The 16,632-nt window shown below is 43.1% G+C and overlaps 1 pseudogene; it reads left to right on the top strand.

Annotated features, from left to right (window-relative positions):
* The first annotated feature begins 11,929 nt into the window (after nt 1-11,929).
* On the top strand, nt 11,930-12,047 carry LOC126299672 (5S ribosomal RNA; annotated as a pseudogene).
* The last annotated feature ends 4,585 nt before the right edge of the window (nt 12,048-16,632 follow it).

Genomic DNA, 16,632 nt, shown 5'->3' with positions numbered 1-16,632 from the left:
AACTGAGGCGCCAGGTGGAAATGGCATGGCAAGCCGTTCCACAGGACTACATCCAGCATCTCTACGATCGTCTCCATGGGAGAATAGCAGCCTGCATTGCTGCGAAAGGTGGATATACACTGTACTAGTGCCGACATTGTGCATGCTCTGTTGCCTGTGTCTATGTGCCTGTGGTTCTGTCAGTGTGATCATGTGATGTATCTGACCCCAGGAATGTGTCAATAAAGTTTCCCCTTCCTGGGACAATGAATTCACGGTGTTCTTATTTCAATTTCCAGGTGTGTATAAAACATCTACAAATGTCAGATAACATGCAAATCAGTTAATGTGTAAAATATTCGACGTTTAGCATATAAACAAGAAAAAGTTGAAATTATGATTAAAGTTTGTAGGAAGTCGCTTAGCGTTCCCATTGCGAAACACTGGATGAACATAGTCTGGGTAATTTGCGTTCCATTTTTAGCAAAAGTTAGTTTTTCACGCAACTAAAATATATGACGTTATACATGCTCAATCATATATGATAAAATTGATGAAAATGATAAAATTTTGCAAAAAAAAGGCTCTGAGCACTATGGTAGTTAACTTCTGAGGTCATCAGTCCCCCCGAACTTAGAATCACTTAAATCCAACTAACCTAAGGACATCACACACATCCATGCCCGAGGCAGGATTCGAACCTGCGACCATAGCGGTGGCGCGGTTCCAGACTGTAACGCCTAGAACCGCTCGGCCACCCCAACCGGCTAAAATTTTGCAGCTACATAAAGTGGTATACGTCGAAAATATCCGCAAAGTATGTTGCAAATGAAGTTAGCAGTAAAGCAGTAATAAATGAATACGTCGTACCTGGTGCTGAAGTTTTACTGAGCTCCATTTTAAGTAAAAGCCACGTTTTCATGAATGTCAGTGCTTAAGACGTAACATTTTCTGAACTGTGTGTCGTACGATGGTACAATGTTGTAGGTACATTGCGTGGTATATATGAATACTGTGACCTAAAATGTTGCGAATAGAGTTAGTAGTAAAATAATAATACTTTAAAAGCCATGCGAGAACAGCGAAAATGTAATTAGCGACAAACTCCTCGTCTTTCATCATTTTGTGGTGGTCTCCAGAGAAAAAAGTTTTATAAAGGTTTGAAATTCAATGTGAAGTTTGTTGGAAGTCGGTAAGCACTCTAATTCTCGAAAAATGAACGGATATACATGGTCCAGTCACATTAATGTAACAACCGCCTTTGTTTGACGTCAACCTGCAGTAAAGACTAACAGTCGGCAGGTGGCAGCACCAGTAGTGAAGGACATACAAGGTGAAAAGTATTTAAACCGACAAACTCTGGGAGGTTGAAGGAGACATAAAACAAATATTTTCCCCTAATGTCATTTTTTCCTATGGGGATTACTTAAACCAGTGGAGGCTGTTGTTAGAGGCGGTATTACGGTCTTTAGTTGTAGTCAACTGCTGTCCATCAGTGTAGTAGTGCATTGTCTCTGTTTGCTAATGGAGGAATACACCTGGAGTGAGTACACTGATATGGTTGGTGCCTGCTGCGTAGCGCACCACAACGGACGAGCTGCACAGCGGGTTTATCAACAACAATATCCTAATCGCCGTATCCCGCACCATACGATCTTTGCTGCTGTGTACCAACGTCTGCGTGAGACCGAGTCATATAGCAGATTACCTGGACAGGGACGCCATCGCACGGTAAAAACTCTGCAATTTGAGCAAGCTGTCTTGCATGTGGAGCGGGATACTTCAATCAGCACTCGTTCAATTGCAAGTAACATGGGGACGAATCAGACGAAAGTAAGAACAGTCCTTGGAGAGCAATTGTAACGTCCATTTCACTTACAGCGTGTCCACAACCTGGAGTCAGTTGATTATCCAACCAGAACACAGTTTTCACAGTCGTAACTGGAACAGTGTGAAATGCATACTACATTTCCATCCTGTGTGTTGTTTACCGATGAATCAACGTTCGGGCGTGATGGAGTCTTCAACATGCACAATTCGCATGTTTGGAGTGAGGTTCAAATGGTTCAAATGGCTCTGAGCACTATGGGACTTAACATCTACACAGTTACTAGCGCTCATCAAGTGCGGTTCTTCGTTAATGTGTGGGTCGGTGTTGTTGGGGACTGTTTAATTGGGCCATATCTGCTACCTAGGCCATTAAATTTGAGGCACTATTAAATTTTCTCGCCAGAGCATTGTCAGAATTGCTGGAAGACGTACCGCTCCCTACAAGACAACGCATGTGGTTCCAACGTGACGGGGCGCCGGCACATTCCAGTTGTCGTGTGCGTCGATTCCTGGACCGACGGTTCCCAGAAACGTGGATTGGCAGAGGTGGTCCTGTACTATGGCCTGCTCAATCCCCAGATATTTCCCCTCTTGACTTTTTTGTATGGGGAGAGATGCGCAACCTTGTTTACGCAACTTCTGTTGCATCAGAAGAAGATCTGGTTGCCAGGATAGTAGCAGCAGCAGCAGGAACAATTCAGGATATTCCTGGGATTTTTGCCCGTGTCAGACAGAAATTGATCCGACGGTGTAATCTTTGTTTACGTGTCAATGGAAGCATTTTTGAAAATCTACTATAATTGAAATTGGGTTGTGTTAATATGTTGTCTCTTGGTCATTAAAAATGGAAAAGTATTTGTTGGTTTAATTAATCTGCCGCCAGAGAAATCTTCCTCTACCGGTTTAAATACTCCTCATAGGAAAAAATGACATTAGCGAAAAATATTTGTTTTGATGTCCCCCACAACCTCCCAGAGTTTGTCGTTTTAAATACTTTTCACCATGTATAAAGCATGTGGAGGGGAGGCGGAAGGCAGTGCTGTCGTTGTTCTACTGCAGAAACTGAGCGATCTGCCGATCAAAATGGCATGATCACTGGCTTTCGGGGCATGATTTGAAGCCTTTCCGAAACGGCCGAGTCTGTGAACTGTTCGTGTGCCGGCAGGGTTTTTACATGTGACTCAACAATGTAGTTGGAGTAATTGACTGGTAATGACCTACGCTGCCTCCAGACTTACACACAGGTTCCAACTTCTCTTACTGCGTTAAAGCTGTAGCCTAAGTTATACCTCTTAATGAGTGGATTATGACAGCATTTTAAATGTTTGAATACGGTCAGTATTTATATGAAATAATGGAAATCAAATTTTTATAGCCCTTGGAAGCCGTTAAAAAGGCAACCTGCAACTGCAACCAGGAACCAAGAACCATGAACCATGAACCGGGTTAGACACTTAACGATATACACTACTGGACGTTAAAATTGCTACACCAAGAAGAAATGCAGATGATGAACGAGTATTCATTGGAGAAATATATTATACTAGAACTGACATGTGATTACATTTTCACGCAGTTTGGGTGCATATATCCTGAGAAATCAGAACCCAGAACAACCACCTTTGGCCGTAATAACGGCCTTGATATGCCCGGGCATTGAGTCAAACGGATGGCGTGTCCAGGTACAGCTGCCCGTGCAACTTCAACACAATACCACAGTTCATCAAGAGTAGTGACTGGCGTATTGTGACGAGCCAGTTGCTCGGCCACCATTGACCAGACGTTTTCAGTTGCTGAGAGATCTGGAGAATGTGCTGGCCACGGCAGAAGTCGAGCATTTTCTGTATCCAGAAAGACCCGTACAAGACCTGCAACATTCGGTCCTGCATTATCCTGCTGAAATGTAGGGTTTCACAGGGATCGAATGAAGGGTAAAGCCACGGATCGTAACACATTTGATATGTAACGTCCACTGTTCCAAGTGCCGTCAATGCTAACAAGAGGTGACCGAGACGTGTAACCAATGGCACCCCATACCATCACGCCAGGTGATAAGCCAGTATGGCGATGACGAATACACGCTTCCAATGCGCGTTCACCGCGATGTCGCCAAACACAGATGCGACCATCATGATGCTGTAAACAGAACCTGGATTTATCCGAAAACATGACTTTTTGCCATTCGTGCACCAAGTTTCGTCGTTGAGTACACCATCACAGGCGCTCCTGTCTGTGATGCACCGTCAAGGGTAAACGCAGCCATGGTCTCCGAGCTGATAGTCCATGCTGCTGCAAACGTCGTCGAATTGTTGGTGAAGATGGTTGTTGTCTTGCAAACGTCCCCATCTGTTGACTGAGGGATCGAGACATGGCTGCACGATCTGTTACAGCCATGAGGATAAGATGGCTGTCATTTTGAGTTTTAAATGATACGAGGCCGTTGGGGTCCAGTACGGCGTTCCGTATTATCCTTCTTTTCAAATGGGCACAAATTTCTGTAGCTGATGTTGGAGTAGCTATAGCAAAATTCGGCAGTTCTCAATCAGAAGACTGGTATGGTCTGTCAAATTTTGATATGGAAAAAATGACGGACAGTATACTAGAATGACTTTGTGTACTATTAAATTGGGTTTTTAATGAGTTGTTCTTCTCCACCTTGCTTAAAGATAACAGTAGTTATCCTTCTACATGAAAATGAGACAAATCATGCACTGATAACTACCGTCCTGTTTCTCTTGTAGCAATAGTTTCAAACAAAGTTGACCATTCCATTGTACCAGCAAATTTACAAACATTTCCCCTGCAATGGAACACTGGCAAACACTCAGTATGGCTTCATGGGAAATTCATCTACACTGAAAAATGTTGGTAATGTTGTTTCCACAATACTCAGCGCCTTTGAAACAAAATCATATGTTGATGCTCTACTGATAGACCTAAGCAAGGCATCTCACTCAGCGAATCATCGGATTCTAATAGATAAAATGAGGTGCTATGGCTTATAGGGTCGTATCTGGACAATAGGAAGCAGAACGTACAATTTAATGGTATGTGCCCTGGATTCCTAGATGTTTGCGATACAACCAACGCCATTGTGTATGTGCTTTGTCATGCTATGGATTGCTGAAGAAAAAATATAGGAGGTCCTTTTTAAAAAAACATAAGTTTGTGTTAAAAACACATACGCTTTCGTTTTAGAATGTTTCCAAATATGTACATTCATGGGCCCCAGCCCTATATTGACACCGGTGAAAGTTGTTTTCCAATAGCTGTTATTGTTCCAGATATATTTTGGGTGGACAAGATAGCTGGGACACCCTGTATACGAATGACCTTCCATTCAACATTCAACAAGCAAAATTGCTCCTTTTGGCAGATTATACCAGTCTTACAATAAATCCCATTAGAGAGACAGCAACAGAAGAACTGGTAAACAATATTTTCCAAAGAATTATGAAGTGGTGTCTCGAAAAATGGATATCTCATGTGAGAGGGAGTGGGGAGGGGGCCTAAAATTTTAAACAAAACCCCTCGCATAATTAACAGACGTCCAATTGCTGAACTTATGAAGCAATTAAGTTCAGCTACTTTTGCTCTTCGTACAGCTGCTAATCTTGGAAACAAACGCATCAACTTCCTGCCATATTTTGCATATTTCCACTCAGCAATATTCTACAGAATAATTTTCTGGGGCAACTCATCATTCAGAAAAAAAATAATGAGTGCACAAAATGCGAGCAGTAAGAATAATATGTAATGTTCATCATGAAAGTACCTCTTCAAGAGGCTAGGCATTTTAACTGCACCGTCACAATACATATATTTCTTAATGAAATTCCTCATAAATAATCGACCTCAATTTTATGTGAATACCTACAGCCACTCGAGGTAAAAGGATGTTCATTACCTATTGTCAAATCTGTTGGTGCCTCATAAAGGAGTTCCATATACAGTAACAAAATTTTTTGATAATTTGCCCAATAACAAGTATTGTAAGAAAATAGTATGTTCATTAATGTTAACACTAATAGTATCCCTAATACATATCCTGTAAACTAACTCGTTCCACATCATTTCAATAAAGAAATCGTTCAGATGATCTATGGAACATGTACATAACTAAGTATCCATTTTTTGACTGGGGGAAAGCCACAGACAGTCAGACACATAACAAAAAAAAATGGCACATGAGATCATACGATAATGACAAGAAGACTTTCTGCAGGCGACTCCAAAGTCGGTAGATTACATAAATACACTAGATGTTCGTTTGTAACGTTTTATATTACTCACATTGTAGTCTGCACTCTGTTACTAGCTCTACATATATATTTTAACCGTTTCAGACCGTATGGCTACAGTTGTGTATATGAACTTTTACTGTGTCTTAACTGTAACAGAAGTATTTTTCCCATTGGAAACCTGCGGTACACATTTGTGAATGTTCACCCTTTTCATCATGCGCAAATACTGCCTACCGTTGGGCATCACTATGAAAATATCTGCAAGTCAGTGTATCAGAGCGCAGCAGCTCGCGACCACCGGAATACACTGATGTAGTTGGTTCGCTATACTCCACTGTATAACTGAAAATTGTTACTGTTATTTTACATGGTAACTCTCGAATGATCATTTTATTATTTATTGCAATAAAGAATATTTCGTAATTAGTTATTTTAGTCCATAAAATGAAGTCAAGTTTAAAAAGCATTTTCTGAAAACAGGTACTTAGTTTCGTATAAATCTTGCATCTAAAACCATTATGAGGTCACCCAAGAGCATTACCATATAAAGAAAAACTTCCTTCCTCCAGAAAAAGTTCACGTCTGAAAGGGTTAAAGTGTCAAAACACCATACGAATAATAAAGAATTATAAGAGACGAGCAAATACGAGGGTTGGAACTTTAACAATGGTAACTATTTATTTGCAGCTCGTAAAAAATAGATACATGTTTCAAAGTTTTACTGACCTTCAAAGTAGTCACCAGCATCGTGTATAACCTGTTGCCTGCTATGTGGAAGTCGTAGGATACTCTTAGTAGTGCGAGTTGTGTTGACAGTTCGAGCGGCGAGGTCTATTGCCCGACGAATTTGCAGCAGTTCTGAACCGAATGCCGTGAAGTACACTCCTGGAAATGGAAAAAAGAACACATTGACACCGGTGTGTCAGAGCCACCATACTTGCTCCGGACACTGCGAGAGGGCTGTACAAGCAATGATCACACGCACGGCACAGCGGACACACCAGGAACCGCGGTGTTGGCCGTCGAATGGCGCTAGCTGCGCAGCATTTGTGCACCGCCGCCGTCAGTGTCAGCCAGTTTGCCGTGGCATACGGAGCTCCATCGCAGTCTTTAACACTGGTAGCATGCCGCGACAGCGTGCACGTGAACCGTATGTGCAGTTGACGGACTTTGAGCGAGGGCGTATAGTGGGCATGCGGGAGGCCGGGTGGACGTACCGCCGAATTGCTCAACGAAAATAGAAGGTTTTGAAATGTGGTGCTACAGAAGAACGCTGAAGAACAGATGCGTAGCTCGAATGACTGAAGGAGTTGGTTGACTTGGGGGAGGGGACCGAACAGCGAGGTCGTCGGTCCCATCGCATTAGGAAAGAATGGGAAAGGAAGTCGGCCGTGGCCTTTCAAAAAAACCATCCTGCCATTTGCCTAAAGCGATTTAGGGAAATCACGTAAATTTAAATCAGACTGGCGGAACGCGGGTCCAATGTGTTAACCACTGCTCCTCTTCGCTCGCTGAGTAAAGAGGAGATACTGAATAAAATTATGGAGAAAAGATATCAACAAGCTTGACTAAAATAAGAGGTCGGCTGGTGAGATACATCCTAAGTCATCCATGCATTAGTCTATTTGGTAATGGCAGAAAGTGTGCGTGTGCGAGGAGAGGTAAGAATTTCAGAAGGAAATCAACGGTTGACAAATGTGTGCGAAATCTTATGGGATTTAACAGCTAAGGTCATCAGTCCCTAAGCTTACACAAAACTTAACCTAAATTATCCTAAGGAGAAACACACACACCCAGGCAGGAGGAGGATTCGATCCTCCGCCGGGACCAGCCGCACAGTCTATGACTGCAGCGCCCGAGACCGCTCGGCTAATCCCGCGCGGCTGACTATGGTAAGCGGTTTCAATTGGGTCTAGTTTTCAGTGGCTTTGAAGAGATGAGCAGGCTTCCACAGTATAGAGTATAGTAGAGATCTCATCAAAACAGTCTTTGGACAGACCACATCAACAACATCACCGAATTTATTTATTTACATTTTAGTATGGGTCGACTAGTACCACGTTAAGCTTTACTATATTGTGTAATAACCTTCGGTTTTCTGTGCACCTACAACTCCAACTGGGTTTTTTGTGCCCCTCTGTCCGTGGGTCCCAACGACTTGATTTTGGTGCTAATCTTCATTTACGTAGTCCCTTACTACCTTTGTAGAGATGTTCGTCGAAAGTGTCTTCGGGCTTGATTTCGAATATCAGGATAACTTCTTTGATTCCTGAGAACTAGATAACTGCGTTTTGGAGTTTTGTGTTGAAAAAGTCGAATATCTGTTTCATCAGGCTGTTTCCACCAAATCGTTTGATGTGACCATGAAATCGCACCTGTCTTATGCGAATGTTTTATGCCACTTTTTCTGTCTTGGAGTAAACATCTTTGTCAGATCTTTCGTTAACTTTCTGTGGTGTACCTCATTTATTGTAAATAAAGGTGAAATTTACTGTGTTATTGAGGAAATATGACGTGTAGTTTCATTTGCAATCGTATTTCTGCTGGGTGAGAATTTCTCCTGTGCTAAATTTACTTTGAAAGTTATTCCTGTATTTTATATTTGGATCTTTCATCGGATCATTAGTGTTGAAATTTGATAATTTTTCAGCAGTGTCCTATTGCAGGTATGATTAAAGATGTGGTGGCCTGACTGCTGTGTTTAATGATTTTGAGACTTCACTAAATATTTAATTTGGTTCTATGTATTGTTGGGACACAGGATTCTGTAGTCATATAATTTTCTCAACCCACTCGTTTTGTTTTCCGTTAATGTCTGCTCTTTATCCATAGGTGGTTAATTTGTGTCATGGTACTCATTATGTATGATGGCAGTAATTCAGCTATTCATGTTCTGACGCATTGTTATGCTGAAGGCAGTGTGTGAACTGTCTGTATAGAATGAGTCTTGAGTTTGAGTTGTAACCCGCGTTTCTTTTTTCTTTTTTCAGAAGATTTCAATTGGATTAAGTATGTAACATACTATGGCAAGTGTATGCGCGGATGAAATTGTGTTCTTGGTATTAGGACAAAATTGTGGGCATGAGGTGATGATTTTCTAAGGCTTCCCACCCTAAATATATGATCCTTCTCGGTTTGCAGCGCTATTACATCTTAGAATAGTCTGACATTCGTTTGAGGTGTTGATACAACGTATATAAAGTTCGTTCAAAAATGGTTCAAATGGCTATGAGCACTATGGAACTTAACATCTGTGATCATTAGTCCCCTTGAACTTAGAACTACTTAAACGTAACTAACCTAAGGACATCACACACATCCATGGCCGAGGCAGGATTCGAACCTGCGACCGTAGCGGTCACGTGGTTCCAGACTGAAGCGCCTAGAACCGCACGGCCACACCGGCCGGCATATAGTTCGTGGGAAGGTTATTTTCCGTACTGTATTTTCATCATTTGAATCGTTGCCTCTGCTTGTGACACAGCGGGCTATTATGCGAGGTTGAGGTTTGTGTATGGTCACGAATGGCGTCTGAGATGCGCGCACTTCGCTACGCGGATTCCAAGCGAGTTGTCTCAGTCGCAGGCTGTGTGTCGGTTGCTAAGTAGCGACAGGTCCGTGTACTGAGAGGTGACGGCCCGTGTCGCCTTTGGCTCGCTGGGACATTTGGAATTGTCAGAATTTGATACGCGCAGAAGTGACGTCAGATCCACTGCTGGTGCACACAATAGCTTGTCACATATTGTTCCTGTAATTGGCACAATGAAGGGCTATATGTCATATTAAAGAGGGAAGCACCCCGATTTTGCTGGTGTGCACATATTTACTGTAATCAGAATACGTAAGGTTTTTGTAACTGTCAATCAGTAAATGTTTAATAACTTATTTATAAGTTGATGTACAATGGAGACTGAGCACTCAGACTAGCTGTCGGCGAGGCGCTTCGATTGATATATTCACATGATTTGTGGCACGATTAAATAAGCTATGAGACGCAGCTTAACTGCATTATAAATGAAAATTAATAAGAATTATGACACAAGACAAGCACACATTCACCAAGGTAGCGTGCATTGGCGGAGGGCGTTGAGTACAATATTCAACCTTTAGCTCTTAAGATTTATTTTGTTCTTGTGTGTTTTTATGATTTGTTCATAAATTTGCGTAGTTTCGCTCATAACTCGAAAAGTACACAGATTTCTTAATTATGAATAGTATACTGGAAAGAGGAGTGAAAATCCGATCAGAAAGTGGTACCACATCTGTAACTGTTGAAATATTTATTGGCATAAAGAGTAGGAAATGTTTTCAAACACTTCAATGAAGTTTTGGAATTGTTTAAACTTAAATATCGGACGAAGTATTACACGTAGAATTAAATGTAATATATCGATTTTGCATATGTTATTAGATGGGATCCGCCTTTAGCAAAACACTGTTTTGTTTTTTTATCCTAATCATGTTTCACTGCAGTTACAACATCATCAGTGGGCTTTTATTTTATGGCTGTTAAAGATAAAGCATGTTCTTTACTGTTTGTATACATACAAATATTAGTTTTTAAAACGTTAAATACAGATTTTTGAAGAAACACATAAAATTAGGAATTCATACCTTTTTACCACATGATGTGGTTTTCCTGGTGTATTATGTTTTTACAGTAACCGTACAGCATGCGGTACTAAGGCATGAATTCATAATTTTGTTTCTTCAAAAAATCTGTAATTACTATTTTAAAAACGAGTGCTTACATGTGGCAACGGCGTCGCCGCAGTGGATACACCGGTTCCCGTGAGATCAGCGAAGTTAAGCGCTGTCGGGCGTGGTCGGCACTTGGATGGGTGACCCTCTGGGCCACCATTCGCTGTTGCCATTTTTTCGGATTGCACTCAGCCTCATGCCAATTGAGGAGCTACTCGACCGAATAGTACTGGCTTCTGTCGGATGGTCCCGCTAGGCCACTCGAGGCCTGAAGACGGAGTGCTTTAATGTTTACGTAGTAAAGAACATTCTTTACCTTTAGTAGCGATAAAATAAAATCCGACTGATGATGCTGCAACTGCAGTGAAACATGTTTGGGATAAAAAACAAAATTGTGTTTTGCTAAAGGCGGACCCCATCCAATAACGTATGTATTGCTAAAGCAAACATGGAAAAACAAGATGAATATATCGATTTTGACTAGAATATTAACGCGCGTCTGATGGCTCATTCAGAATAACATCATAACCCGTGTATCAAAAGATATGAGCTAGGCAGGTGAAACTTCGGAACTCATTAAATGATGTACATTTGGAATTTTCAGTGGAGGGGTGGACGGAGACTGCTCACAGGCGATGAACACCATGCTTTAGGACAGTTTTCGGTGAGACTTGGTTGAGGTACGACGTGTGCTGGTCAGGGTAGTGTGCGAAACGAGTTGGTGTGTGTCCGACTGGTGTTCAAGCCGCATTCGCTTAGGGATATTGAAGTGTTTCAGGTCGTCAGTAGCGGCGCTTAGGACTCGACATCAGTCTGGAATCTAATTTTTTTTTCTGACAGCACATCGGCAGAACTTGTGATTTTCGCGTGAAGTCAGTTTCGGTTCTGGCTCTCTACACTAAGGATGGACTCAGTTTGCCTGAGATTGACAGAACATTTCGGTTGGATTCCGTTTATCCATAGTTCCGCGTGTAGTGCACAGTACCGCTGTTTCCATTGCGCCAGGCATTTGTTTTGTGGCTGAACAGCCACTGCAGTAGTTCCAGCCCCCAGTCGAGTGCTAGCTTTCGTTGCTGCAGCAGCTCATCAGAAGACAGAGAGTTCGTCTGTAAGTTTGACATGGTTTCTCATAAGAGGCGACATATTTCAAATTTCCTCTGTGCTCTTTAGTTTGGGGCAACGGCCTTGCCGCAGTGGATACAGCGGTTCCCGTCAGATCACCGAAGCTAAGCGCTGTCGGGCGTGGCCGGCACTTGGATGGGTGACCATCCGGCATTCCAAGTGCTGTTGCCATTTTTAGGGGTGCACTCAGCATCGTGATGCCAATTGAGGAGCTACTAGACCGAATAGTAGCGGCTCCGTTCAAAGAAAGTCATCGTAACGACCGGGAGAGCGGTGTGCTGACCGCACGCCCCTCCTATCCGGATCCTCAGCTGAGGATGACATGGCGGTCGGATGGTCCCGATGGGCCACTTGTGGCCTGATGACGGAGTGTTTTTCTTCAGCTTGACTTCATTAATTTCGTGCGTGTTTATCCATTCCCAGGCGTTATTGGCTTCGGTCGCAGAGCTTAAAGCTGCTGCCAATGGACATCACTGTGGCTGGCCGGACGTGGAGAGCTGAGGGACGTCCAGCACATCCCACATGTGCCCCGATAGGTTCACTAGTGCGGCCGCCCCGCGTACTGCCTCAACTGAGGGTCACCCCTCACCCGTAGTGAACAGGATGTTGTTCCGAGATGTCGCAGGCAGCGAAAGACTTTCCGAGCGGGCGATCGGAGGGCGTGCACAGTAAACAAGTTATGGGCGCAGTCTGCCGCTGACGAAGTCCCTAAGCAAGAGGCAGTCGCTTGCCTCTTGGCCCTCAGTATCTGGGCATTCATAGAGAGTGGGTTTACTGGTAGTTGGGGGCTCCAATGTTAGGCTCGTAATGGGGTCCCATAGGGAAATGGCTGCCAAGGAGGGGGAATCCAGTGTGCAATCTGTGTGCATACCAAGAGTCCTCATTCCAAAGGTGGAAAGGTTGTTTCTGGGCGCCATGAAGATTGCGGGATGCAGTCAACTCCAGGTGGTGGCTCATGTCGGTACCAACGATGAATGTCGCTTTGGATCGGAAGAGATTCTTTCTGGTTTCAGGCAGCTAGCTAAAGTGGTAAACACTGCCGGTCTTGTTTGCGAGTTGAAGGCGGAGCTTACCGTCTCTAAAATCGCCGACAGAACCGACTGTGGTCCTCTGGTACCGAGAAGAGGGGAGTGTCTCAAACAGAGGATCAGACAGTACTGCGACCTTGTAGGCTACAGATTCCTCGATTTGCACCCTCGTGTAGTGAGTTCCCGGGCTCCCCTTAATAGGACAGCTGCACAATATACACAACAAGCGGCTACGTGAGTAGCGGGAACTCTGTGGAAGGGACTGTTTTTTAAGAGCCGGCCGGAGTGGTCGTGCGGTTTTAGGCGCTACAGTCTGGAGCCGAGCGATCGCTACGGTCGCAGGTTCGAATCCTGCTTCGGGCATGGATGTATGTGATGTCCTTAGGTTAGTTAGGTTTAATTAGTTCTAAGTTCTAGGCGACTGATGACCTCAGAAGTTAAGTCGCATAGTGATTTGAACCATTTGAACCATTTTTTGTTTTTTAGGTTTGAGGTTCTCAGGAAACTACAGGAACGGCGTCAGTTTAAATGGGCGCAGTGCAAACAAAGGAATGTAGACCTAGTAACAATCGGTATTGTAGTTGTAAATTATCGTAGCTGTGTTGGGAACAACCGGAGCTCCAAGCCCCAACAGAAATAAATTGAGCCCAAATCGTGATAGGTATTTAAAGCTGGCTAAAGCCGGAAATAGGTTCAGCCGAAATCTTTACAACGGACATAACTATATTCATAAATGATAGATTGAATACATTTGCTGTTCGAGTGTTTATTGCTGTCAGAAGTAGCTTACCTTGTAGTGAAATTGAAGTAGGTAGTTGGCTGTGAGCTAGAATGGGTAGAGATTATACTGCTCAACCAGAGTAAAATAATAATTGGTTCCTTTTACCGATCCCCTTACTCAGATGAGTCAGTTGCTGGGCAGTTCAAAGAAAACTTGAGTCTCATTTCGAATAGGTACCCCACTCATACAATTGTAGTTGGTGGTGACTTCTATCTAGCCTCGATATATTGACAAAAAACGTGTTTACAGTCTGTGGTAGGCACAAAACGTCATCCGAAATTATACTGAATGCTTTCTCAGAAAATTATTTTGAACAGTTAGTACATGAGTCAACTCGAAATGTAAATCGTTGCGAAAACATACTAGCAACAAATAGTCCTGAGCAAATAGGGAGCATCATGGGGCATACAGGGATTAGTGATCACACGGTTGATGCAGCTAGACTGAACACCCAAACCCACTACAATAAACGCAGAGTGCATGTATTTAAAGAATAAGATCAAAATTCGTTTGGCACCATTGTAAGAGACTGTCTCCACTCCTTTCGATCTGACTGTGTAAGCGTAGACGAGATGTGGTTTGAATTCAGAGAGATAGTATCGACAGCAGTTGACAGATGTATACGAAATAAATTAGTAACGGATGGTAGTGATTCTCCAAGGTACACAAAATGGGTCAGAACACTGTTGTTGCAGAAGCAACGACAAAAGCAAGCCAAATTTTAAAATAAAGCAAGATCTCTAACGTTGGGGAAGTTTTACAGAAACTTGAAATTTAGCCCAAACTTCAGGGCGAGAGTCCGTTAATAGTTTCCACAACGAAACTCTGTCTCAAAATCTGACAGAAAACCCAAGGAGATTCATCATGGACAGGAGACATCAGCTGGTTAAGTAAGTGTCAGTATCAATGAAATTCGCCAACAGCCGTGTAACTGAGATGCTACTTTATATTATTTTGACTACACGTTTCGGCTTTCAAGCCCCATATACATCTCTCAAAATAAACGATATTGTGATACAGTGTCATATGTTCCTGGATGTCTTGAATTCAAACCGTTTCACAAGTGCTCACATTCTAAGACTTGATAGCAGTTATAGCACGATTTATTGACAAATAGTCAACACGTATTCAGTATATATCGCTCTTGTGAAACGCAACTAGCTCTTTATTCTCACAAGTAAAAATGAGTGCTATCGAAAGGAGACGTCATATTATTCCATGATTTTAGATTTTCAGAAGGCTTTTGACACCGTTCCTCATAAGCGACTTCTAATCAAATTGCGTGCCTATGGAGTATCGCATCATTTGTGCCAGTGGATTCGTGAGTTCCTGACAGAAGAGTCACAGTTCATGGTAACTGTAGTTGACGGAAAGTCATCGAGTAAAACGTTCCCTAAGGATGGACCTTTGCTGTTCCTGATCTACATAAACGACATAGGAGAAAATCCGAGCAGCCCTCTTAGATTGTTTGCAGATGGTGCTGTCATTTTCCGTCTTGTAAAGTCATCAGATGATAAAAACCAAGCCGACATGATTTAGACATGATATCTGAATGGTGCGAAAAGTGGCAAATGACTCTAAATAACGAAAAGTGTGAAGAAGTTTCCGTTACACAATAAATCACACAAATCTAAAGCCTGTGAATTAAGCGTTGCCTGGTGAAACGTTGCTGTGATACCTCGTGTAAGGAGGAGAAATGCTTACCATCACGTTTCCGACTTTGATAATGATCGGATTGTAGCCTATCACGATTGCGGTTTATCGTATCGCGACATTGCTGCTCGCATTGGTCGAGATCCAATGACTGTTAGCAGAATGTGGAATCGGTGGGCTCAGGAGGGTAATACGGAACGCCAAGCTGGATCCCAACGGCCTCGTGTAACTAACAGTGAGATGACAGGCATCTTATCCGCATGGCTGTAACGGATCGTGCAGCCACGTCTCGATCCCTTAGTCAACAGAATTGGATGTTTGTAAGACAACAGCCATGTAACAGCTCGACGACGTTTGCAGCAGCATGGACTGTCAGCTCGGAGACCATGCCTGCGGTTTCCCTTGACGCTGTATCACAGACAGGAGCGCCTGCGATGGTGTACTCAACGATGAACCTGGGTGCACGAATAGCAAAACGTAATTTTTGTGGATGAATCCAGGTTCTGTTTACAGCATCATGATGGTCGCATCCGTGTTTGGCGACATCGCGTTGAACGCATATTGGAAGCGTCTATTCGTCATCGCCATACTGGCGTATCACCCGGTGTGATGGTATGGGGTGCCATTGGTTACACGTCTCGGTCACCTCTTGTTCGCATTGACGGCACTTTGAGCAGTTGACGTTACATTTCAGATGTGTTACGTCCCGTGGATCAAAGCTTCATTCGATCCCTGCGAAACCCTACATTTCAGCAGGATAATGCACGACGCATGTTGCAGGTCCTGTACGGGCCTTTCTGGATAGAGAAAATGTTCGACTGCTGCCCTGGCCAGCACGTTCTCCAGATCTCTCACCAATTGAAAACGTCTAGTCAATGGTGGCCGAGCAACTGGCTTGTCACAATACGCCAGTCACTACTCTTGATGAACTGTGGTATCGTGTTGAAGCTGCACGGGCAGCTGTATCTGTACATGCCATCCAAGCTCTGTTTGACTCAATGCCCAGGCGTGTCAAGGCCGTTATTACAGCCAGAGGTGGTTTTTCTGGGTACTGATTTCTCAGGAACTATGCACCCAAATTAGGTGAAATTGTAATTACATGTCACTTCTAGTGTAATATATTTGTCCAATGAATACCCGTTTATCACCTGCATTTCTTCTTTGTGTAGCAAAATGGCTCTGAGCACTATGGGACTTAACATCTCAGGTCATCAGTGCCCTAGAACATAGAACTACTTAAACTTAACTAACCTAAGGACATCACAAACATTAATGCCCGAGGCAGGATTCGAAC

Source organism: Schistocerca gregaria, chromosome X (assembly GCF_023897955.1).
Source record: "Schistocerca gregaria isolate iqSchGreg1 chromosome X, iqSchGreg1.2, whole genome shotgun sequence".
NCBI lineage: Eukaryota > Metazoa > Arthropoda > Insecta > Orthoptera > Acrididae > Schistocerca > Schistocerca gregaria.
The sequence above is the reverse complement of the archived record's forward strand: the minus strand, read 5'-3'. Positions and strand labels throughout refer to the sequence as shown.